Below are 26,942 nucleotides of genomic sequence, written 5' to 3' on the forward strand. Positions count from 1 at the left end.
GGTGGCCGATCAAAATTAGACTCTTGTCCTACCCTAGAAGAAAGAAAAATTGCCACTTGGGCTTACATCAAATGATCTCCTAATATAAATCTGCCCTTTTCTTTCGTTTTTTTAGCGAAGGCAGTGAACCTAGCTAGTCTTTCGTTGACTTCCTTCATGGGAGGGCAAAGCGTGTGCTTCATCTTGAGCTCAACTGAATTCATCATGTTGCTTGCTACTTGCAGTCTCTTCTCATGATCCTTCTCATACTCTTTTACAAAACTAATAAAAGCATTGACGGAGGCAAGGGTGCCCAAATGTTTCTTCTTGATAGCAACCTTCCCCAACTCATCCAATCTTGACCCGAATTCTGCCTCATTAACGTTCTCTTGTCCACTTGAATTAACCTCTTTGGCCTCTAGCCCCAAATATTTTCAAATCACTTCCTCCAAATTTGCTCTCCTTGAAATTCACTCTTCCTTAAGATTCACTTTTCAATTTTGATCGCCTCTAAATCAAATAAAAGAGGTAGGACCCCATGTAAAATTGCTTTTGATTTTGTATGGTCCTAAGTTGCAATTCTAGGTTCTTGCTTATGATCCTAGCCCAATCAAATCTTCTTTTCCCTTTGCAATTTCATCAATAAAGAAGTACATTTAGTTTTCAAATTGCATACCTTGAGCTAAGCCCATGATCCGGCTGAGAAGCACCATGAGATCGCCATATTCTGATTTGAAGTGTGCCACTGTGAGCCTTGATGATCTGATGACTCCTTTCTTTCCTTCGTGTGGCCAATTCTGCTTTTGTAGATCTTTGCCATGGGGAATCGTCCTTCCTTCGGTCTATCCTTTACCTGTATCATATTTACTGTACTGACATTGGTATTGATTATTCGCCTCATTTTCGAGAAGAAAGTTGTTTTGGGCATCATATCCTTTTTGTCTTTCTTAGTGTTTGTTCCCTTAGGATTCTTGCTTGCATTAACATCTACATCCTAAACACTTATTTCTGCCGCTTCGTTCTAAGTGATATGGACTACCCTTATCAATCTCCAACCTTCTTTCTATCGATGGATTCTACACTTATTTCTGCCTCGCCAAATGCCCTATCACTACACTTATCAATCTCCAATCTTCAACCTAGGGGTGGGACTACCACTTATTTCTACCTCGCCTTTGCCTTAAGATGGACTACACTTATATCTCCCTCTCCGATACCTAGGGTGGTCTAACTTATTTCTGCCTCTTCAAATGTCCTATCATGGATTCTACACTTATCAATCTCCAAACTTCAACCTATGATGGGATGATAAAGTGGTGGATGATGAATGTAAAAAGAACCAAAGGAGACAATGTCTAGACAAGAACGAAAGAGAGAAATCCGCTTAAAGACCCCTTTCAACTCTAAATGATTTGAAATTATCTTTACCAATGGCCGGGTCTTCTTTTGGAATTTAGGACCAGACTTAAGAATTTCAAATCCCTTGCAAATCTTGATGCCTTAGCTGGAAAAATCAGAATTTGGTGCTCCTGAAATTGCCCATGCATGTGAAAATTTAGTCCTCCAAGCGAGAATGTGAAGTCATGGCAAGTGAAATAAGACCTTGGAATTCTGTCCACCTTATGCAAACACTGAAAATGCTTATTAAAACTCCTTGTCTAGGGCACCAAAATGTGTGAAAATCTGCCCTTATGTTGTCCAAATCAGACTTGATCAAATTCTGGAAATTGTCATTGAAATACTTGATCTAGGGCACAAAACAATGTCCTCAAATCTGCCTTCAATATCCTTCAAAAAAGTTGCCAATAGTAGAGGATGTCAATGAAAATTGCTAGAGTTTGGTTATGACCCAGCTAGTGCATGAAGTGCTGCGATAAAACTTGTCAATTTAGGCCCTCAAATTTATCATAAATGATATAAATCAGACCTCCAAAACACCATCCAAATTCTATCCAAAATGCCTTAAAAGTTGCCGCCAATAAAACCCTACCATGCACATGCAAATTGCCCAAAATGAAGGTGCTCAAATGTGATGGATTTTGCTGCCTTATGAAGACTGGAATGGATGCCAAAGGATCAAATCTGGAAATGAAACAAATGCTGCCCAGAACAGTCCACAATGCAGGTGCCAAAACCCTAGATGCTTGCCCAAAAATCACCAAAATGAAGTGTTGAAGAAGGAGTGCCAAAATTGTCCTTTGTATCGCCAAAAATGGATGCTAACACATGCCTCAAAACCCTAGCTCGCTGCCCATGAACAGATCTGATATAAAATCGCAGCCCCTTTACAAGAAAATAAATAAATAAATCCTCCCCTCAATTTGCCCAAAAATCAGGCCTCCACAAAATTCGCCCAAGCAAGAAAATTTTTAATTCGCCTCGAGAAATCGCCTAGGCTGGAAATTCACAGCCCTAGTTGGAAGAAAAAAAATGGTGCAAAGCTGCACGAAATCTGCTCCAATAGAAATCGCTAAGTCTGAAATTATCCTCCAAGAGAAAAATCACCAAGCTAGAGAAGAAAGCTGCTCCAAAAAATCGCCAAGCAAGAGAAGGCTTGTGATGGAAAGAGAAAATGGGATAGGGAAGAGCCCTCTTATACCACTTTCCTTCCTTGAATAGGGCCTACCTGCATTGGAGGGAAATAAAATTAAATAAGGGGGATTAAATTAGCCAAATCCGAAATTACCATAAGCTCTAAAATTTAAAAATTTTTTAAAAAGTCATGTAGGCCTCTAAAAAAGCTTTAAACCTTCCCCATTGTGGACCCAATAATTTACCTTAAATTTCACACCTCCTAAGCCTTAAAACACATTGAATTTAACACACAAAGGGGGCCAAATTAAATTTTCAAATTACAAACACTTAGCCCAAAAATAGGATTTTAATTTCAATTTCACTTCCTTTTAAAATTTCGAAATCCCACCAATTAATGATCTAGATTTAAATGCAACATTAAATTAATTTGCCTATAGTGAAATTTGCACATTTAATTGCCGGTTAGGACAAAAAATTGCAAAATTAAATTAGGAAAGCCTAGGAGATGCTAAATGTTTCCATTTAATGATGATTTAGCAATTAATATGTCATTAAAATCAGATTTTGGCTTCGCCAAAAGCCATTTTTTCAATATTAAATTACCAATTTCATTAAAGGCTTAAAAAAAATTTCAAGGCAATTTTAATCCATTTAAAGCCAATTTTTGCAATTCAATTCAAATCAATTTTGCCAAACAATTCATATTTTTGACAAAAATAAAATCATTTCTAGAGTCTAAAGTAGATTTTGCAATTTGATTTCATCTTCACAAAAGAAAATTTTTTCTCACCAAAGAAATTCAAGATTTTTCAAAAAATTCAAATCTAACAAAATTTTATTTTTTGAAAATTATTTAAATTTACACAATTATATCCAAATTTTCAAAATAAATCGTTTAGGTACAAAATTTACAATTTTATCCTGCCAAGTGTTGCTCTTTGAAATTTTGTCCAGCCTAAGGATGAAATTGGTCGTTCGGAAAAATCAAGTTGAAACTGGGTGAAAATAGATCTAACCCTCTCCCCTCTGGCCCAAAGGTGTCAAAGACTTAAAGTTTTCAAAAATCAAATCAAAAAATTTGGACAACTTCAAAAATTTGCCAAGGCGACTAAAAAAAAGGGAGGTCCCCAAAGTTTTGGAGTGGCGGCATGAGAACCTCACAACACATACCAAATGAACACTACAAGTTTGTTTTTACAACATCCTCAATAGGTTCCACTCTCTTCACCAATCCATGTGGGATAAAATAAATCGCCTTTTTGGTATCCCAAATACTAAAGGTATCGTTCTTTTAGAATATTGATTTTCTCCTCTTCATTAGTATGCCACCAAACTGGTCCAATCTAAGGTTACACTAAAACTTACTATAAATTGTAAGCGCTAAAAATGACCACTATTAAAAGAAGGAAGTCTCTGACCTGTTCAAAATCACTCAAAAAGGCATCATTCAAATTCAATAATCCATTTGAACTCACTGGAGAATCAGAACCCCAAACCCCAAGAGCCAACACCAACTGCACTACGAGAGAACCATGATAATGGGGGCATTACACTTAATAGAATACTACTCTATCCTGTTTACTTTCCCTTTTGATGAACATGTGTGCTACAGTTCTGAGGCTCCCTAAAAGAGAAGCATAGATTCTTCTTCCTTACCTTAAGACATTTAGTGTATCTCCATCAAGCCTAATGAGTGATTTTTCTGTTGACTGGTTGAGATATGTTTCTTGTCCTTTTTGTGCAAGAAAAGTTTTAACTGGTATTTTGATTTAGGGGCAGCCTACTCCATACTTCTTGCTTTCTTCATTACTTCATGTAAGGTGGGAGGGTCAAATGCCTTAATCTGCCCCTTAAGTGGCTCCATTAGTCCATAAATAAATAAGACAACCAATGTCTCCTTTGTAATCCATGAAACCATAATACTGAGCCTTCGAAAATGTGCTATGTGTGCATCTAATGTACTATATTGATTTTGTTCTGCAAGCTCCTTTAAATTTAACTCAGCGTCCTTATCAAACCTCTCAATGAGCTTGGTAGTAAACTCATCATAGGTGGTGATTAATCTATGACCAAGGCAATATGACCATGACATAACCACTTGTGCAACTCCCTCCAAATGGGAAGAGGCAAACTAAATTGCCTCATCTTCAGCCATGGGCTTTAGAGCTAAATAATTATCTAACTTCTGCACCTAAGCTCTAACCAAACACTTATCACTCCCATCAAAGTGATCAAGTGTGACCTTACCCAAAGCATAGTGTAAAATCTCTTTCAACTGCTGGTCCTCTGTGATCAGCTCTTCCTCTTCACTCCATGAACTCATTGCAGGTCAAGTTGTTCTAGAGTGGCTTGGGAAGGGTGGCATACTTCGTGCAGGCATGCCTTAACTCATCCACCAAAGGTAGAGAAGTCTCATTGACATTCTGCAAGGCTTTTTTTTTATTGAAAGTTGGTTGTAGAGGCCTTGAGAAAGTGTTTGAGTCTGCTGCTATAGGCTGTCTTCAACTATTAATCTGCTAATTTAAACAAATGTTCTCAGCATTATTTGTTCAGTTACTCTATGAGATCTTTTGATTACCATATGAATTATTGAGCATACTCTGATTAAACTTACTAAACATTTGAGACATCACATCAATCAAAGTGCCAAATCTCATTCTCATCCCCACATTTGGGCTCAAGAGACAAGCTATCTCCTTGCCTCTATGTGCCATGCTCTCTCCATCTATGGGAGGTTCTTGATGGATGCCTAAGTTTCTCCCTCTAGAACTTGTGGGGGCTACCAATGTTGTTTTCTCTGTTCTCTAATACAGTATCTTTGTGCCCCCTCTCTATTCTACAATATAGAAAATAAAGTAGAACGATTGCTGATTGTTAGCTTTTGATACATGCAAATAACTAAATTAACAAATGCAATGCTCACAACAACAAAGTATATGGAGTGGGCGCACTGAAACCATCACCATAAGTCAGTACAAATCAAGCATAAATTGTGAGTATGGGGTTAAGTTAGCTGTAATTTCCCTTTTTGGGGTCACCTTATACTTTGCCCTAAATTCATAAATCCAAAAATGAAACAAGAACAAATGTAGTTAGAGATGTAATTCTTACTTCATGAAATAGAATGAAATAAGCCTGCTTTAGAAACCTGCAACCAGAGATGATAATATAGATATTCTCATTAAATTATCCAATCCTAGCTCGGAACTTATATACATATTGATCAACAAGTTGAAATATGACATCCAGTTTAGCTGACCTTAAGGCACTCTAAAATTTGATGGAGCAGTTTCTAGGATTTTTTGAATGAAAGAGAAAGTCTCCATCAACACAACACAAGAACTAGATGGAGGCTTCCATGATAGTCCTTACATGGGTATGGCTTGGATGAATTAGCTCCTAATGCTAGACTTGCAGATCTACCCCTTTCCTATATTGCATCGAATACTGAGGCTATTCTGAGACAGCAAGAGAGCTCACACATAGCAACCAAGTGTCCTTAGACAATTTGGATCCCTCGTTGGATTTGAATGGCCCTAAAATGAGACTTATGTTCTGCACAAAGAAACTTGAATGATCGCTTGGGAGGACTAGTACATACATAATTATATACACACACATAACTACATACATATCGAAGAATCCCTTGGATTGGCTCTGCTTGGATTATATTGGACGATACTAGAATTCACTATCAATGCCAAACCCCCTTTTCTGATATGCATTTAACACAAGAACCATTATGGGATGTCAAAACAGCTCCCACATGGCAACCAACCATTCTCAATGAAGTTGGATCATCTGCCCAATTTGCATACCTCTCAAACATTATTTTTGTTGTATACAAAGGAACCTCAGTGACCCCTTACTAGGTTTGGGAAATGCACAGTCTTGGTGTGTCATACTATCCAAGCCCCTCTTTGGGACTCCAAGTCAAGTTCTCTTTTTCATTGCAAGTGGTCTAGCACCCCTACTCAGATCACTGTCCAACTCCAAACTATTGCAGCCCACTGCTGTTTCTTAGGAAAAAACTACCATCATCTTCACTGCTACACTAACTTGTCTTTCTCTACACTTTGTTATAGCTCACTAAATGCTAGTATGGGAGTCCTTGATTGCCCCAACATAACCCTTTTCCTTGGTGAAGTTACTGCGTTGTATGATACTAACACTGTAGCTGTAGGGTACTCTAATTCCCCTATAAGAGTTATTTGTTTGATTCCCAAGCAATTGAAGGTTCCTTCTTGGAGAAGTTAATGCTTTGTATAATGCTAACACTGTAGCTGTAGGGTACTTTTTGTTGGCCACTTTGCTGCAACATCCAATCTCAGCAACCACCACAAATCTCTGTTTCAACAATAACCACATCTCAGAACGAATCAAACTTTCACTGTAATGTCTGGGCTGTGATAAATGGGAATAATTAACAGGGGGAAAATTAGAAGGTAAGGGGATTGCTCCAACATAACCCTTTTCCTCAGAGAAGTCAATGCTTTGTCGAAAGCTAAAACTCTAACTGTAGGGTACTCTAATTCCCTATGAGTTCTTTTTCGATTCCCAGGCAGTTGTAGGCTGAACTTATAATTGGTCATTTTTTCTCATAACATCATCTCTCAGCAAACACCAAACTTTTCAGTTTCAGCAGTCACCACATCCCAGGACAACTCAAACTTTCACCATTATGACTGGGTTGTGATAAATGGGAATAATTAAAGGGGGGGAAAATTAGAAAGCAAGCGGAAATATTAGACAGACTTGGGACAAAAAGAAAGGAAAAAAGATACGAGTGCAATGAAGAAAAGCATGATACCTTAGGAATGCAAGTAAATACTGTCCAAGTGAAGTTTCTCGTAAATCTAAGAGACAACCTAAAGAATAACCAAAGATCAGTCAGACTAGAAACAAAAATCATTCTATTAGCAATATTATCCAAATTACTGCAGTTCAAGCCCTGTAAACTGCAAATTAACAAACAGCTCCTCCTTATGAAGATTGAGCCAACCATGTTCCTTAGTAAATTACTGTAACTGAGTTGAAAAAAAAATAAGAACAATGCTAAATGCCTAATTTTTCTTCCAGGTAGACACATTAGTAAATTACTATAATTGAGTCGAAAAAAAAAATTAGTAAAAATGCTAAATGTCTAATTGTTCTTCCAGGTAGACACATTAAATGTCTAATTTTTCTTCCAGGTAGACACATTATAGCATATAGGTATACTATGTTACCAGTTCAGAACCCTAGACCTGCAGGTCAAATCCAACCCAGCCCAGATACTGATCTTGATCCAATTTGACAAGTAAACTGGACAGGTTTCTACAAGTACTCTATGGAATCATACACAAAAAATGCAGGTCAACCTGTCTGAATTTTGCCGCCTTCTACAACAAATCTATTGCTTTTTTGTGGTTTTTCTATTTTTCTCATTTGAAATTTTATCCATCATTTATCCTTGTTATTTATAAGTTTATTTGCGACTAACAAAATGAGATGCCTTCTAATGGAATATCATTTATCCATGCCTTTAAACTTCAATGGAAGGTTGAATATACTGTATGAAGTTATGAACTATGAACCAACATGCTCATATTGAGAAAGAAAGGAAGTACAAAAATGAGAAACTAAAATACAAAAATGGGAAACTAAATGTTAATATTTTAAAACAAACCAATAGATTGTGCATTTGAAACTCCAAGCACTAAATCACAAGATTATAATTAAAAACTGACAAGAGTATTATGAAAAAGAAACAACGGTAACTGTGTGAGTATATGTTCACAAACTATGGCTTTTCTGGAAAACAAGCAAGAAAAGTCAGTTAAAGATTTGAGATATTAAAACTATAACAAATTTGAAACCAAGAGCCTTGATACAATTATCAAGCTCAAGTTTGACCAACAGTCCACGCAAAGCTATTGTTGTAAAACTATAGGAAAGAAGGTTCAATTCTATCCAAATCCTGCAGAAATTTAATATCATTATAATCTAATACTTAAGATTTCTGCAAAGCATAGTTGTTTTTATAAAGTTTCATTATTATAGATGCAAAGGACCAGATAAGAGGATGCAAATTAAATTAATATCATTATAATCTAATAATCAAGATTTCGACAAAGCATAGTTGTTGCAATAAAGTTTCGTTATTATAGATGCCAACATAGAATCGGATAAGTGGATGCAGGCAAACATTAGAGAAATGGTGTTCTATTTTTGTTTTAACAAAATTTGTTATAAAATGTAAAGGTTTTCTGAATGCTGCAAATTTTGTGAAATGGATGCAGCAGGTGACAGACGCGTATGTACAGGATAGAAGATAATAGTATGGTCAAGGGATTTTGGCTGTGTGCAGTGGTTAGTATATGTGGGTATAAAGAACAGAACAGAACAATGTAATTTTTTTTTATATATACAATACAAAGAGCGCTGGCCCAACCCAGCTATTAATCTATTTATAAAAAATATGAAAAAGTTTCATGATTACACCGTAGTATTTATCCTTGGGATCTATATGACAAAGAAAATTGAATACAAAATGAAATATAGTGGAAATCCTGCCATTAAAGTTGTCGTCTTTTAAACTTCATATCTAGATAATTATCAAATAGCTGTAAACTTACAGACCTTTACAATCAAGATGACTTAGGTAAAGCATTGATGAATGCGTTGTAAGATGTTTCCAAATCGAAGAGCAACTGCCGAGCCTGCTGGTCGGTAAGCTCATCTGCAGCAGTCATCTTATTCAACCTGGAAATCCAGTCCCTCATTTTCACTTTCCCCTCAAAGTCCGGAGACAGCTGGGGAACCCTGGAGAGTGCCGTTAATATGTCATTAAGCGGGGGATGAACCTGATCAACGGCCACCATGTTGAGCTTCAATGAATCCATTGCAGTAATAAAATGCTGCACGCATTCCGCCACGGCCACGGCGGTGCCCATGCCCATATCGGAGGATTGCGCCTTGTGTTCTACAGTGGCAGGAATCCCCGAAACCAGCAGCCGATTTACGGCAGCTGGGCAGTCCATTTTGTATGTCTCCATGAATCTTTCAACGCTGGGTACCGTGTCTTTTAATGATGTGCTCAGGGTTTTGAATTGTGCTATTAATTTTGAACATTCTGGCTCGTAATCTTTTGGGGAAATCACATCGCGAACATAGGCTTTTTCTAGTTTCTCCATGGTTCGTATAATGGCAAAGAGGTCTGCAAAATTGTCGTACATTTCGCGCTCCCGCTTGTCGTTCCATAATCTCACTTCCCTCAACATGTCGCTGGCCATCAATCCCTTCGGCTTTCTCCCACCAAATGAATATATATTTATACGAAAACCTAAAGCCACAAGAAACAGTGGAAACTGACGCGCTTGTCCCAAAATTTTCAGATTGATGACCAAGACTGCTTTTGATATTGCTTCATATGAATATACGGAAAAGAAAAATGTTAAAAAAAAAACCACTTTGATGTTCTTAAGCTTAATCTTTTCGCTTGGAGAAATTTTTAACAGATTGACGACCTGGATTGAAGAAAAGCCAACATATTATAGATCTGGTAAAGCATTTAACATTTATAAATCTATCGAGAAGATACCTTGCTTGGAGGCAACGTATTCAATTCTGTGAGAAGGGACAGCACACGCTGGAAGGCTATATAGCTTCGAAGAAATTGCTTTGCGCCTTGCTAAATTGTCTTCTGTTGCTGTTATCGAACGAAACTTAATTAGTGATTAGTCAACTTCACTGCTCGGGTGGAAAATCTGAAAATGGAATTAGAATTCCACTCTTCTAATTTTGACCAAAAGTGAGGATACCGTTCTTCCATCGAAATATCAAGAATTGGGAATTGAATCTAAGGGTCCATTTGGTTGCAAGCGTAGGAATTGAGAATTAGAATAGAAAATTTGAATGAGAATGGAAAATGAAGAATAGGAATGGAAAAATGCAATCCAATCTTGTTTATCCCTTGTTTGGTTATGCAAGCTTAAATTGGAATAGGGTTAACTTGCAATCGGTGCCATTTGAAAATATTTTGAAGATGCAATCGGCACCATTGAAAAATCGCTAAAATATTTGAAAATATTGAAAACAAAGTTCCTGCGCTCACCCCAAGTCAAAGCGGATTTGAAAATTTAATCAAATTTGAGAAAGCGAAAATGAATGCAAGAATAGCAATTCCAATTACAGGTATTTTTTGGAATGGACAAAAGCTCAATTTGGGGCTAAAATGAGAATATGTATTCCTATTCCCTATTCCTATTCCACACACCAAACAAAGAATACAAATCATATTCTAATTTCCTATTCCTATTCCGGTTGTATTCCAGCAACCAAACGGGCCCTAAGGTTTGAGTTTTTGAGGAGTTGAAAGAAATTATAATGAAATGATTTTTCAAATCCGGTGAGTTGTAACCTAATTTGTTTTATCATTCGAAGTTACCATTTTACACCATTTTTTTATCTCTATGTGTTCTGTTCTTCACATTTTCAATCCAGCGACAAGTAAGGATGAATCACTTTCATTGTTGTTTCTTTCTAACAATATCTAGGACTAAGCAATTGTAATGTCCCTGTTTTGGACGAGTTAATTATTTATAAAGTTATCGATAAAAAAATATATTACAAGGTAACTTTATATTTAATTAAGTGATATATCTTATAAAGCCATTAAATAAGATAATGTTTTAGAGGTTGCTGGAAGGAGCAGAGAAATAATTTAAAAAATAGGCTGACCTATCAAGGAAAAAAGAATAAATAAGCATTGAGGGCTTATTGCCTGTCATCGAGATTTATTATTGATTTTTGTTGATGTGCGTTGTGGAGCCTAGGGTTTCTACAAGTAGTCACAATTGGCCATTGAGAACGAAAACTCTCAATTGGTATGCAATTTTGAGGGTGTGAAAGATCACCTAAATTATTGCAGCTATGGGAAGGATATTTCAGTCCTTTCACTTGTGCTTAATTGTTGGTTTGGAGTTTCAAGTGGAGTTGCACTTTCACCATATCATCTTCAACAGTCAATCTCCAGTATCTGATCAATCCAGGTTCTTCATTTCAATTTGTAGTTGTAACAAGTTCCAATTGTATATAGCCAGTTAGGGTTTGTCTGTAATGTGTCATGTCATAATGTTTCGATGCTAAAAATTGCCATATCATTTGTAAGAACATTTGGTTTTCATTAAATGAATACATTGGCACTATTATTGCCTTATTTCAACAATATACTTTAGTAGTGTATTAAATTTAGGGTTTTGTTTAGTGGCATATTGGTAAGGGTCATTACAACAATGGCATCTCTCATGTACAGGCGTTTTGCATTTCCCTTGGCAACAAAGATTTCTCTTTCCACAAGTCTTTGGTGTGTCATGTGTTTGGTTGCTCTTGTCATTCAGTTTCTCATCTCTTCATTTCTTCACAACTGCATTTTTTTTTGCTCTCTTTGTTTCTTCATAGCTGCCTCTATTTTTTTACACTTGGATCTTATAAGGTATGAATTTTATGCCTTTAATCACAAAAATCATTTCTTTTCCAGATTAAAATGCAGTTGTGAAAACCCTAAAATGGATCAAAATATTTGTCATTTATGTTCCCATTTGGCATTGGATAGGGTAGTATTGGATACAGTATTACTGCTCTTGTTGCTTGGGATTCCATCTCAAGGGTAAATATGTTTCTACTTTTCAGTCAGACGATCTTAATTTTTTCAAAAAGAGTTGTTTTTTTTTCTTCTACAATAAATAATCTTGATATGCGCTTTACTGATACATCTATAGATCATGCTAACTGTATTTCTGAGGTTTTTAGTTGTTTGTCGAGTTTTAGTTTTAGAATCATGTAACTTTCATAATTTTAAAAGTTGAATCGGGTCCCCTATGAAAATGAGGCGACTTTGTTGACTATTGATTTATATTTAAAGTTGATTTGGTTTGGTGCTTTGCAGAAGATGTTTTCTTTTCTACTAGAAAAGTAGTAGTGTTGGTCTTCTTTTCTACTTGAGAATTATCCTTATCATGTGAAATATCAATAGAATTTGAAACTAGAGAATTACCTTTGACAACTTATGGACCACTTCCACCTACTCATTAATTTTCCAACAAGGCCAATTTCTTGAAATTTTCCACTTTATTAGGAGTAGATTGGACACCAAGAAACTTGTCCTCTAGGTTCTTGATTTTTTTTCATGATCTTTCTTACGCTTAGTGATGATTTTTTCCAAATTCCTAGTACTGATAAAATATTACCAATGGCATGTAAGAAACAAACAATACATTTTCAACAGAATGGCAATGCAATTAGTGTTCCATACAATATTTTTGCTTTAGACATCTATGTCTGTACGTGTGCTCCATGCATGTTTTCACATATATTGTCTCCCCATGCATAACTATGTTACATCCACATTCTATCCTTGCAATGCATTTTTTTTATTGACCAGGTTACAAAATAAAACCATACACAATAAAGAGTATTGCAACATTCAATGGTTAATCCTTGCAATTGGAAACAACTTAGCAACTAAGCACAATATTATTGAGCCAATATATATTCTCAAGGCGCTCTCACTTGGGAACAACACAATCACATGTACAGAAGCAAAATAGAACAGGAAAAAATAGGTGTCCCCTCAACTATGGGAGTACATAATTGGCCATCAATTTGAAGAATGTGTCATATATCTCACCATGGATGACCTTGAAGAACAAATGTTTTTTTAGTTAATTGGAACTTTTTTCCTTGAGCTTTTATCCCTATCTAAAAGTTGATCTATAGATTCATTAATCTAGACAAGTTTCTTAGTAATATTCCTTGATCATTATCTAGTTTTTCCATTAGTTATATGCTGCCCCGGTTTAGCATACTAAATTAAGATAGTCTTCTTAGAATATACACAAGGTAGATATTTATAACATGTCAGAGAAAGCTTTTGAATGAGTATTCCACAAGTACAAATTTTAGCAAAAGCAAGGGTTCAAAAACAACTTTGTACAATTTATGTAAAGAGAGGATAACTTGTTTCTAGGAAAGTTTTTGACAAAAGAAAGTTGGAAAATCATTATGCCACACCATCATATATGTTTGAAAAATCCATAGAGACAAAATACTTCATGATTTTAGGCTTGTAGCAAATGTTAGAGTAAAGCATTAATTTAATTTCATTTACTAAATTCACTTTATTCCCTTCTTAAGATTTCACTTTATGCACCTTTTGCATTCTCATTTAATAATTAATTAGTAATTATTAAATAGCATTTACCTTTTAGGTTACCCTTTGTACCTTTTAGGTTACCCTTTTCGAGTTTTGATCTCCTTCTATAAGGATAGATTATTTGTACGTATCTTGCATCTTTCTCATTTTTGATAATACAATTTGCATATTTTCAGAGCAAAACCCTTGCCTCCTCTCGTATTTTTCTTCTGAACAGGGTTTTTACATGCAAGTATTCTTTAGGCTTTACAAATTTGTATTGATCAAATCCTTCATGGTATCAGAGCCAAATCTATTGTAGCTTGTTCTTTATTTGGAGAAAAAGGAGAACAAGGGTTTGACAGAACAAATCTGGAGTTTTTTGGGTATTTCTTGAGAAAACAGGAGGGTCACTAATTTTCAAAGTAGTTTGAGGCCAAATAGACTTTAGGGATGGATCCAAAAGGCATCAAAATTCCTATTTTCATATAAATTTTGTCTATTTTGGACAACATTGATCTGGGAGGCAAAAAAAATTGCTCAGAAGGTCGTATGACCTTTTGCACACATTACAATGTGATTTTAAAAAATAAAAATAAAAAACAAAAATGGCCACAACATCGCTTTTGCTATTTTTCAGCCCGTTGGGAGTATCCTGGGCACCGCAACACCCTTCCAACTACTAGTGGTAATATCACAACCTGCAAAAGTTCTCGGCACTATGTTCAAGAATATGACATCGTGTTCCTATATATGGCATTGTCGTCGCTACTCCTCCCATCGCTCACCGCTCGGCCCACCACCACCACCATTGGACCGCTCCACCGGTGTTTTATGTGAAAGTTTATTTATTTATTTATTTATTTATTTATTATGATGCTCATACAAGGGCCCTGTAGTTTTTTGATGATATCTTGAGAATACAAGGGTCTTTTTTTGATCTAAAAGAAGTGTCGGAAAGCTAGTATCGAGATAGAGATGACGAATAAGGTATTTTTGAAATTTTTTCCAATTTGGTACCTATTTTGGTGCTTGAAGTTTATTGATGACTTCTATCTTCCTAGGGGCTTAACTTCTTCGTTATAGCTCCATTTTTCATTCCAAAAAAAGCATCACAAAGATCTTCTTGAGCACTTCCCATATTTTGTATCATTTCACCAATATTTTTTACCAGGTATTTGTGATTCATATCTGAAGCTATTTTGCTATTTTCTCATTTATGCTTTCTTTCTGTAAGCTGGGGTTCAATTATTTGCATTGTGGCGCGTATTTTTATATTATTTTTTGTTATTATATCAGCATATCAAAAAACTTCAAAAACCCCTTCTAAACAATGATTGAGACCTCTTTTAGTCTAGTAATTCAAATCCCACATAACTATCATACATGGAAATCCCATATGCAATAGCTTCTCCATTCAAAGGGTTTGTGGTCTTGTCTAGATACAGTGCAACTAGTTTTTTAGAGTCAATACCAAACTTTGCAACGCAGGAATAAGATAGATGAAGCAATGGGTCTAATTTCTTTGAGTGTTTCAAATAGCTTATAGTTTCATCTTGAAGAGTGGTACACTCCTCAAGAAATGTGGGACAAGTTTAAAGACTTGTTTGACACCATCAACGAATTCATAGCACTTCAGATTGAGGGAGAGCTTACTTCTCTTGTACCTAATGCTTTCCCCTCTATTGGGGACTTTCTTATGAGGTTCAAACAACAAAGGACTTTGTTACAGGGATGTGGAAAAGAGAAGACAAATAAGGAGTGCATCTACCTAATTCTCTCCAAGCTTTGAGGAAACTTTTAGATTTTCTCTTCTACCTTCCATTACACTATGGATGTAATGCCCCGCCCGGAGATCCTTGGAAACAAGGATTCAAATCAAGCCAAGATATTTTTTTTTACAAGTATGAATGCACATGACAACATCATACAGGGATCACAAAGATCGCAATGGAAGACTTCACCGCAATCCTGACAACCAATAGATCTTCGAACGCCACTACCAAACTGACACACGCGAATAAAAGCCAACAACCACCACAAACAAGATGAGGGCACAAGAAATGACCACTCAACAACAAAACACCAAGCTAGGGTAAAATGCAGAATCCTGAAATTTGGCTAAGCCTGAAATCCTGAAGCCCTGAAATTTCAAAGAATCCTTAACTTGTCTCCGAGAGGTCTAAAACCTATCTCAAAATATTTGTCGCATATATTAAAATATATCTTAAGTATAAGGAATTAAATATACGTCAACTTATACTTAAACGATATATTTTAAGGAAGGTGTAAAAACCAAAAGGGTGTCCAAAACCAACTTCCGAACTTTCATCCGACAAGCCTAGATAGCCCCTGTTTCTCACGCGAGAAAGAAAACTGGTCTCGAGTTTCGCACGAGATCTTTCACCGCTTCGCGCGAGGACTACTGAGCTTCGCATGAGGATTCCCTGTGCACCGCACGAAGATTTACATTCTCGCACGGGAAGTGTATTCTCTCGCGCGAGGAATATACATTCTCACGCGAGGAAAATACAATCTCGAGCAAGGAAACAAATCAGCGTGACACAAAACACAAACAAAAAGCTAAAAAAACAAGGAAACCTCCACACCGGGGAGTACCGGATCCATGCAAATCGAGGAATGAACACTGGAGAGCAACAACAGAAAGGAAAGAGGAACATCTATCCATCTAAACCATAATAGTAAAGCGCATACTGAAATAACATCGCAAGGAACAAAAATACATTTCAGAACTAAACAACCAAATAAGTGCGCTGTTCCTCCCAACCGTCAATAGCATCATAAGACCATCGTGGATCCTAGCCATTCCCTGCACGTAACATCCCAAGCCACCGACCAGATTGTCGATACTGTCGTAATAGGGATGTCACTACTAAAAACATGCACAATATAAGCATAAGGAAATCTAACATGCTAGTAGAAAAGCATAAGATAATCCTACAGTAGATAACATCACCTATCACATGCTAAACAACAATAAGCAACAAATCTACTAATACAACAATTCACAGCATCTAATCATATGCTAAACATCATAATAAGGGAATGCGTCAAATAAAATAACATCGTCTAAACATGATATACAAGCATCCCAATGAAAGTATAAATCACAAGGAAGCATACTCCGGAACCTGAAGTACCAAGTGAAGACATCCAGCAACAGTCGCACTAGGACAAAGATCGTCTCTGTACACCGATCCCTAGCAGTGGTGAAGGTAGCTACGCCTCCCAACCATGTGGCACCCATAGGTCCACACCCGCCGTGCTGATGGAGATAATGATCCAACCACAAACACACATAAAGCACAACATCCAAGGCTAACACTCACGGCAGACAGTATGATGGCTGCAACCGAGAACCTAAGACAATGCAAGGAGTAAAGGTCTTGGTCAGACACTCAAAAGGCTACTAAGTAGGGGCTGACATCATGGAGAGTCGCTTGGCATCGACAAGCCCAAGCTCGGATCATGTGTGAAAACACTCGCAAGGTACTTCCCTCTCGAGGTACTCCCTTGGAACCATCACACGACGTTTTATTATCTTAAGTTTTATTACTAGTCACACATTTTCTTTAATTATCACTTATTCAAGCTCCTCTTAGCGATACCCGTGGCGTCATGATCGTCGGGCTGCGAGATAGAAGCCCCCTCCATATACTACCCTACCCTACTCATGCTCATCCTACGACAAGTGCCTGTGGGCATGCATACTTCCATCCCAACCCCAATAATCATAACTTCCAGCAAATCCACGGAAGATCGGGCCTTGCAAGTCACCCAACAAATGTATGCGCACGTACTCGTGTGTGGCGTACCACCATCACGAAGATCATAACCCAAGGACAGGAATGAGAACACAATGCAAAGAAAACACCCAACTGAAAGCAACACAGGAAGGATGGATTCTACACGAATCCCAAAGCCAATAAAACCATACATCATTAAATCACTCAATCGGCCTCAATTTGAGAGTATGGATTTTGCACGAATCCCAATGATGCAACAAGACCAAACATCATGAACTCACTCAACCGACCTCAATCCGAGAGTATGGATTCTACAGGAATCTTAGCATTCACGAAACAAAAGCAAAGGTCCAAAAGAAACCATAACAAGTAACAAATCACTCAACCGAACACAAAGTTGGGAGTACGGGTGTGACATGCATCCCAATGCAACAAAAGGTGCAATAGTGGTCTGATTGATATCCAAACGGATAATCCAAGTCCATGACCCACATTGTGCCAAGAAAACTCGAGAAAAAGGGTAGCACGCAAAATGAGGTAAAAACCCCAAATTTTGGAAAACTTCAAAATTAAAACCCATTTGGCCTTTGGGTTCAAAAACCCCAAAAATCCAAAAATAAATAAAAATGGACACCGTATGCAAAAACAGCCAGCATAATGGTGCAAAATCCCAAACCCTCACTCCAAAAATAGGGGAAACGTTCATACCCGCCCAACTAGGCAGAACTAGCAAACAGAAACAGAGGGGAACACTAGTTCTCAGCCTCCTAACAAATGGCTACCAAAAACAAAAGTAGAAACGGAGTAGAAACAATAAAACAGGAAAGCCCTACCTCACAGCCAAAAGGGCAAAACGAGAATTTGAACCATAAAATAAATATCTCGCAGAAGTCGCTGAAAATCGCGGCAATCCAAGGTTTCCCCGAGCCGGATCCAACGAGCCCAACCTCGCAACGATCCCATGCCCGTAGCTCCCACAACGAACAAAATAGTAAATCCTCATGAAGAGGATTTTGGGTTTTACTCTCCAACTTTCCAATTTGAAAGTGAGAAGTGAGGAATTAAATTCCTCTTTGGATACTTATTCACTTTTCGAGTGAATAATTGATTAGGGAAAATAACCAGCCAACCTAGTTAAACCCCGAATCGACCCAAACGAAAATAGGTTATTCCTATAAATAGGAATTCATCTATGGAAAAGCTGCCAGAAATTAAAATAAATCAATTAAAAAGTCCAAAAACCCAAAAGCACATAAATCTCCTTAATAACTTTCGCGACAATGCGAACCTCTAAATGCACAGACACGCTTACTAGTCTAATCACATAATGCAAATGAGTTCGGATTTAATAATCACCGAAAGGTTTAATAATAAAGGATACGTTAACCATATAAGGACAACATTGGTAAAATATGAATGGTTGAATCACTAACTCCATGTGCCACTGCCAGCGATATAAATCCTGCACACTAAACAACACGATCAAGTGCAATTGCATATAATAACATAGCCGAAGCAATAATGCGTTAAATCACCTAATTTAACCATTTATTTAATTATATTAAAATAATCTATGTACATCACTCACATTCGCATAAAGCATAACAACACAGGAATGAAGTAAATAACCATAGCATTAAATCCATCACATAACATAATTAGATATATGTCCAAATACCAGATAACCAGATATCATCATAAAACACACTGTCATCTCAAAATGGCATCATCATGCAATATGATTAACTAAACAACATAGTAGTCTAAAATCCATGATACTGAAATCAAAGTGTAACATCTGACCTTCAAGTCCTCTCAAATGTAACATACATGAGTACCAATATCTCCCTAATCAGAAATATAACAAGGTAAATGTCTGCAGCACATAACCAAATAATCCCACATGAACAGTCCATTAAAAAATTACTTAAGCATTTAATAATGATTGATTACTCTGCATTAAAAAGGCACTTAAAACACATAAGCAAACATAGTCATAAACATGACTAACCACTGCTACAGGAACCTAGTCCAGTGTAGCATGGTAATAGAACATAGTGCAATCTCTGCACACATCTCAAGGTAATCACAAAACAACCTCAAGATACCACATCGATCCTGGTAACTACTGGCACAACCTCAGTGAACCATCAATCACAATCTCATAGATCAGACAAAAGCATAAACAAATCCACTGATACAAAAACATAAATCCAAACACCTCGACGGTGTAGACCACTCAGGGTCACAATCATGATCCCATCTCAACAAAAGATCAACAAGGTTGGATCCATCGGGATGACTTACAAAAGTCAAATGGGAGAGGCACTACATCGGATGCCTTGGGTCCCAGATTTATCCTGCCCACTTTTGAGGTCTTTTGTGATCGATTGATTAAAGAGAAATCCAAGATTACACAGTTGGATACTATCACCGGTTTAAAGACTCGAGCATTGGTTGCTTAAAAATCTACAGTGAAATAGAAGAAGAAACTAAAGCTTAAGACAAATTCAGAAAGTGGTGAGAGTTCCTCCAAGCATACTCCTAAATCAAATGCTCAGAAATCCTCTCAGAAGGGTAAATCTTCTAAGTTTGGTGAGTCTTCCTCCAAGACTAAGAAATTCACAGGTGATCCTTGTAGTTTTGTGGCAAGGAAGGACATCATGTTTCTAGGTGTAGGAAATGTCTTGAGGCTTTGGAGGAGGCCATGTAGTAATGCAATATTGCTTCTCTGAAGCCACCACCACCTCCCTCTAGGAAAGGACATGCTCTTTTTGCACTAGTATTTCCTCTACAGCTACTTAAATTCTTGATTTTGGAGCTTCACATCATATGACACACTCACCTGATTTGGTTACATCACTTGCTTAGAGTGTTACTACAAATATTACAGTTGGTGATTCTTCTTAGCTTTTAGTCATAGGTTTAGGAACTATCTCTTTAGAAGGTGGTTCACTACAGGATGTTCTCTTGGTTGTGGCCATTTCTACGAACCTCCTGTCTATCTTTTAAATTTGTCATTTAGGCTCTGAAAATACAGTCGAGTTCTCACCACATGATGTGGTTATTCGAGACCTCCATGATCCTGACTTAGTTATTGCTACAGGAGTGTTGATCTTTAGTTTCACTTATATCAGTTTGATGGCTTTGAGAGCTCTGATTATACATGTGTTTCTCTCATTGCTCATGCAAACACAATGAGCAAGCTTTGGCATGAGCATTTTGGCCATGTCAATTGCAGATATCTAAACCATATGGGTACACAGGAGCTAGTGATTGGGTTACCTTAGATCTCTTGTATTGACAGTGTGTGTCAACGTTGTGCACTTGGCAAACAACATAGAGATCCTTTTTCGGCAGGTAGATCCACATGTGCTAAGGCACCATTGGAGTTGATACACAATGATCTTATGTCATTTCCCACTCCATCTTTTTCAAGTGCTCAATATGTTCTCACCTTCATTTATGACTTCTCTAAATGCACATGGGTGTGCTTTTTGAAGTATAAGTATGATGTCTTTGATTCATTTTGAATCTTTAAGATATTTGTGGAGAAGCAGTCTGGTCTTTTTATTAGGCATATATGCACTAAAAATGGGGGGGAATATGTGAATCAGTTGTTTAAATATTTTGGTACTAAGCATGGTTTACAACATCAGGTCAAAGTTCCCCACACCCCACAGTAGAATGGTGTTGCAGAGAGAAAGAACAGGACACTACGGGAGTTAGTCAATTGCATGATATAGTCTCAAGCTATGAGTTCTTCATTTTGGGCTAAGGCTATCAATTGTGCCAACTATATTCAGAATCAGATGCCTCACAAGGCATTGCGACACTTGAATCCTAAGGAGGCTTAGACTCATGTGAAGCCCGATGTTTCTACTTTTCGCAGTTTTGGTAGCGAGGCTTGGGCATTTATTCTAGATGCTCAATGGAAAGCCATGGGGAAGAAGATCTGACCACTCATTTTTGTTGGCTACTATGAGAATGTGAAGGCATATAGGTTGTTTGATCTTGATTCTAGAGATGTCTTGTTTCAGAAAGATGTTCAGTTTGATGAGCGTTATCCTCCATCTCCAGCTTCTTCCTCACTACCCAGTACTTCCTCTACTCCTCCACGAGATTATGCGTCCTCCAAGGAAGATCTTGATATTGATCCTCCTTCAACACCTCCACCAAATGTTCTATGAGTGCCCAACTAGGCTTGTGATATTGTTGATGCAGTTGGAACTTTGGCAGGTGATCCTACAGATACTTGTCACACTCGTACTCAAACTATTGGTAGTGGTCTTTTGAGTCATGCCATTTTAGATGATCCTCAGAGTTTTTCATAGGCTACAGGACACTCAGAGTGGGATAGGGCTATGGATGAGGATTACTCTTTGATGAAGAACAACACATGGGATCTTTGTCCTCTTTCAAAAGGAAGAAAGTTAGTTCGGTGTCGTTGGGTGTATCGTACCAAGTATGTTGTAGATGGTTCTATTGATAGGTGCAAAGCACATCTTATTGTAGAGGGTTTTTCATAGGTTGAGGGTATTAATTACTTTGAGACCTTTGCCCCTATTGCCAAGATGAATTCTATTTGCCTTATACTCTCTCTAGTAGCTTCACAAGGATGGACAATTTATCAGATGGATGTGAAGAGTGTCTTTTTGCATGGAGACCTTCATGAGGAGATCTGTATGGAGCAACCTCATAGTTTTGTGCAATACTCTTCATTATTATGTCATCTTTGAAGTTCTTTATATGGTCTCAAACAAGTCTCTAGGGCTTGGTATGAGAAGATGGATTCCTTCTTCCTCGTTTCATAGTTCACTCGGTGTCATTCTGATCCTATAGTTTACATTTACCGTCATGGGGCTGACTTATTGATACTTGTGCTTTATGTTGATGACCTCATCATCACAAGAAGCTCAGTCTCCATGATATAGAGTGTTCAAAAAGCATTGAGAGAGTAGTTTGAGATGACAAACCTTGGACTTCTACATTATTTTTGGGCCTACAGGTTATTTAGTCTTCAGATGAAATAGCCATACTCTAGCAGAAGTATGCTCTTGATATGCTTTAGATATTCGACATGCTTGATTGCAAGCCTGCTCCCACACCTTTTTAGTTAGGTGTTGTTTTATCTACCATTTTTGCTACTCCTATAGTGGATTCCACTCTATATAGACAACTTGTGGGTAGTTTATTGTACCTGACACACACACACGTCCTGATATTTCCTCTGTGGTTAGTCTTGTCTCTCAATTCTCCCATGATCTAAATGAGAGTCATTGACAAGCTTCCAAAAGTATCTTGAGGTATATTAGAGGTACAACATGTTATGGTATTCACTACGCATTAGGGAACCTCACATTCTTGGTTTCATAGATTCAGATTGGGTTAGTGATATTGATAATCACAAGTCTACTTTTGGTTTTGTATTTTGTCTTGGTTCTAGTCCTATTACATGGTCTTGCAAGAAGCAAGATGCTCGCACATTATCATCTACAAAGGTAGAATACAAGATAGTTGCATTGGCTAGTTAGGAGGTTTTGTGGCTTCAATAGTTGATGACAGATTTTGGATTTTCTCTTGATAGTCCCACATTTCTTTGGTGTGACAATCAAAGTGTTATACACATTTCATCCAACCTAGTTGAGCATCATTGGACCAAGCACATTGAGCTTCACATACACTTCATCAGGCATCTCATTCAAGATGGTGCCTTGACCTTGGAGTACATTCCTACTATGGAGTAGATTGCAGACATCTTCACTAAACCTTTTGCATCCTCACAGTATCTTCAACTACGTTCAATGCTTGGGGTGAAGGAAGTTGTCCTTGGGGGGTCTCAGTGATGATTCCTTCTTTCATTCTTTTTCTACTATCTCTTTTTGGAGTAGAGTTTTTCCCACTGGATTTTCTCTATTTCTCCATTTCATAGAGATTTGGTTGTGATTGGGTACCTCATCAGGCCTTGTTGTCGGGACCCAAGTTTGCTTTCAACATTGCATTGTAGTTTCCTTTCTCTTTCTACATTGTATTTAGCTACATTATTTCTCATCTTAAGGGGGGGTGTTAGAGTTAATCGTTAATTTCATTTCATTTATTAAATCCACTTTATTCCCTTCTTAAGATTTCAATTTATGCACCTTTTGCATTCTGATTTAATAATTAATTAGTAATTATTAAATATAATTTACCTTTCATGTTACCGTTTGTACCTTGTAGGTTACCCTTTTCGAGTTTCGATCTCCTTCTATAAGGATAGATCATTTGTAAGTATCTTGCATCTTTTTCATTTCTAAGAATATAATTTGCATATTTTTAGAGCAAAACCCTGTAATTTTAATAGCTTAGTAGGGCACAAAGCTTGCAACCACATTGGCCCAACAAGGGTGTGGAGCACTAAGTCATTGGTATGAAAAGTAATAACATCAACTCAAAAGTTTCTATCAAATCTATTTCCTACCAACTTGATGCAATTACAAACCATTAAAAACTATTGAGTAAAACCATAGTATGTCTAGTTGACTCCCATTTGCATATAGCATAAGGCTCATGTCACACTTCAAAGTTGTATTTTAAGAAAATGTTTTAAAAAATGTGTTATAAACTTCAAATATTTGGAATCATGCCTGTAAGGATTTGTGTTAAAAGGTTTGGTAATGTTAAAAATATTGTGTTGAATGTATTGGCACCATAGACTAATAGCACATCCTAAATAGTGGAGGAGAATCACTTCTATTGGTTTAAAAATGAATCCACCATTATCACCATATTGACTTCCCAAAGCTCTTTCAAACTGTAACTTCCAAACCCTATTGTTGTCCATGTGATTAATAAATGGAGTAATCTAATTATCTCCTACCCATGAATACAAGATTCTCTTCTTTTTTTAAGGTAAGACATGAGGGGATATAATGGAGATGGTTGATGTATCATGATATCTAGTGTTGGATGTTATATAATTGAAGTGTATTACTATTGTAGTCTCTCTTATGGTTTAATTCCCCAACCATATTCTATAGTTTCATATTAATACCCTTAATATTGTACTCCCTGTGTTATCTCTTGTTTCTCTATATGCATTTTTGAATTGAAATCTGGCTCCTCCTTGTTATCCATGTTGAGATTTTGATATCATTCTCCTTAACCATGTAAAGTTAATTTGCATAAAGGCTCCAATACACTCCAGTATTGCTTTAGTGTATTGTTTTAGTGATTGGTATGTATTTGTTTATCTTGTTTCAGCCCATGTGGTAATGTCTTCTATTTATCCATTCTTAAGTCAACTTTTGCCCAGATTTGCACCTAGTCTCCCAATCAATTCTCTCATTAAAATGTTACCATCAAAAGATAGGCTAGTTGTTATAGCTAGTTAAGGGGTTACCACTCAACCCAATGAAGACTAAAAAGGGGGCACCATGCTGTATAAATAGATAGATAGAGAGAGAGAGAGAGAGAGAGAGAGAGAGAGAGAGAGAGAGAGAGAGAGAGAGAGAGAGAGAGAGAGAGAGAGAGAGAGAGAGAGAGAGAGAGAGAGAGAGAGAGACAACAAGTCAAATATTTTTTTCTTATTGTATTTCAATGTGTCACATTCATTCATACTTGACTCGAACTCCCTTGCATCTGATCTCAAGTTCTTCACCTTCAACTCTTTAAAGCAAGGTTGTTGTTGATTAAAGAAGAAAGGTCTTATCTAGGACCTTATAGGTTTATTGGATGCACCTAATGTCTACAACAGTTTAAATCTCTCTGATATCTTACCTTTATTTGTTAGTTATTTTTAGGTTATTGATGGCTCCTATTAAAGATATAAGAATCCAAGCAGTCGTTGTTAGGAAGATTAGGCTTATTTGTGTTCTTCCTGCTATTCTTGCCTACCTTATAGTAGTTATAGCAAAATTTGCACAAGAAGGTAGAAGAGAGAGGCGTAAGCAGCAAAGAGATGAAATTCCCTTTTATAAGAGAATTGTCCACTCTAATGAGACATATTGTCATGATCAAATTTGTATGAGCAGAGGAGCTTTCTTTAAACTAGCCAATACTCTAAGGTAAAAAGGAAGCATTCAAGATACACTAAACATAATGGTAGAGGAACAAGTAGTGATGTTACTCGATACCCTTGGCCACAATTTGAGGAATCGTAAGATAGCTCACAACTTTGGTCACTCAGTAGAGACAATTAGTCGATATTTCCAAAGGTGTTTGTTGTCATAAAAGTTTGCACCCTTGTCTAAAGTTTTTACCTATGGACAACCTTGTAAACATGGAAAAGACCTCCAAGACAAAAAGGAAGCATTCAAGATACACTAAACATAATGGTAGAGGAACAAGTAGTGATGTTACTTGATACCCTTGGCCATAATTTAAGGAATTGTAAGATAGCTCACAACTTTGGTCACTCAGTAGAGATAATTAGTCGATATTTGCAAAGGTGTTTGTTGTCATAAAAGTTTGCACCCTTGTCTAAAGTTTTTACCTAAGGACAACCTTGTGAAATATGGAAACAACCTCCAAGCTGTAGGACTTGAACTATGAGGTTGAGTCTTCGAGAAGGTTGACTTCCTTTACTATTAGGATACACCTAACTACTCTTAGAGGGAAAAGGGAGAAGGAATGCATGAAAGCAAGCTACCTAATCTACTATAAGGAGGTGATGCACCAAAATAGAGTGTTCAAACCAATCTTTTCCCCATACATGCACACTTGAACTATTATGACATCAAAGATATAAAAATTCAAACTTGTTCAAATCCAACAATCATATGCAAATCAGACAACCAAAATGAATGACACAAGGAAGAAGAGAGTTCACTTATATATCATTCATATGTGAAAAGATATACAAACATGCAAGTTACAAATAACCACAAAACATTGAAGAGAGTCAAATAAATCTTGCACAGTACATCAATGACTGAAGGAGATTAAAAAAGATCCAAAGGCAAAGGGGATTTACAGTGAACTTGCAGAGCAATATTAGAGAAACAGAGAAAAGTCAACCCTAACCAAGAATTACAACTTTGCTTCTATAGTGCAAGCATAACTGAGATATTTCTGACTAAAAGTTACTTCACAACCACTGCCATTAAGTGCTCAGAGAACAATCAAGGCGATCTAAACAATATATTTAATTTTGGTGCACTTGTAGAGGCATAAAAATCATCAAACCTTGACTACGAGAAACCTTGAAGTGATAGAAATGGTGTCATTTAATGCATAACCAGGAAAATGGATAACCTAGATGGTGGAGAGATGTCCTTTGTAACATTTATATCCCTACATTCATTTGAGGGTGGTTGAAATTGATCATGGGGATCAAATTGTGTGAGAAAACCCTACTTCTCCCATTCCTAGCTCGACAAATCAACAAAATCAATAGGTCAACCTAGTCAAGAAACCAAGGTGAGCCAAGTGAACCAACCATGTTATTTTTTTTTGCCACCTCATGAGGTCTTCACAAGTTTGACCACTTCATTATATTACCCTAGCCA

General features: G+C 37.0%; 1 pseudogene across 2 annotated transcripts; it reads right to left on the minus strand.

The window, feature by feature from the left end:
- Positions 1-9,035: 9,035 nt before the first annotated feature.
- LOC149543033 (vacuolar protein sorting-associated protein 28 homolog 1 pseudogene) lies at positions 9,036-10,284 on the minus strand (annotated as a pseudogene). Of its 2 annotated transcripts, none has more exons than XR_016355586.1 (2): positions 10,097-10,284; positions 9,036-9,838 (listed from the first exon to the last, which is right to left on the minus strand). The product of XR_016355586.1 is annotated as a vacuolar protein sorting-associated protein 28 homolog 1 pseudogene, transcript variant X2 (transcript). The 2 variants fall into 2 exon arrangements; XR_016355585.1 differs by having other exon boundaries at positions 9,036-9,919; positions 10,097-10,270.
- Positions 10,285-26,942: the final 16,658 nt, after the last annotated feature.

The sequence above is a fragment of the Cupressus sempervirens genome, chromosome 8, assembly GCF_028749045.1.
Source record: "Cupressus sempervirens isolate cs-2001-9-10 chromosome 8, ASM2874904v1, whole genome shotgun sequence".
NCBI lineage: Eukaryota > Viridiplantae > Streptophyta > Pinopsida > Cupressales > Cupressaceae > Cupressus > Cupressus sempervirens.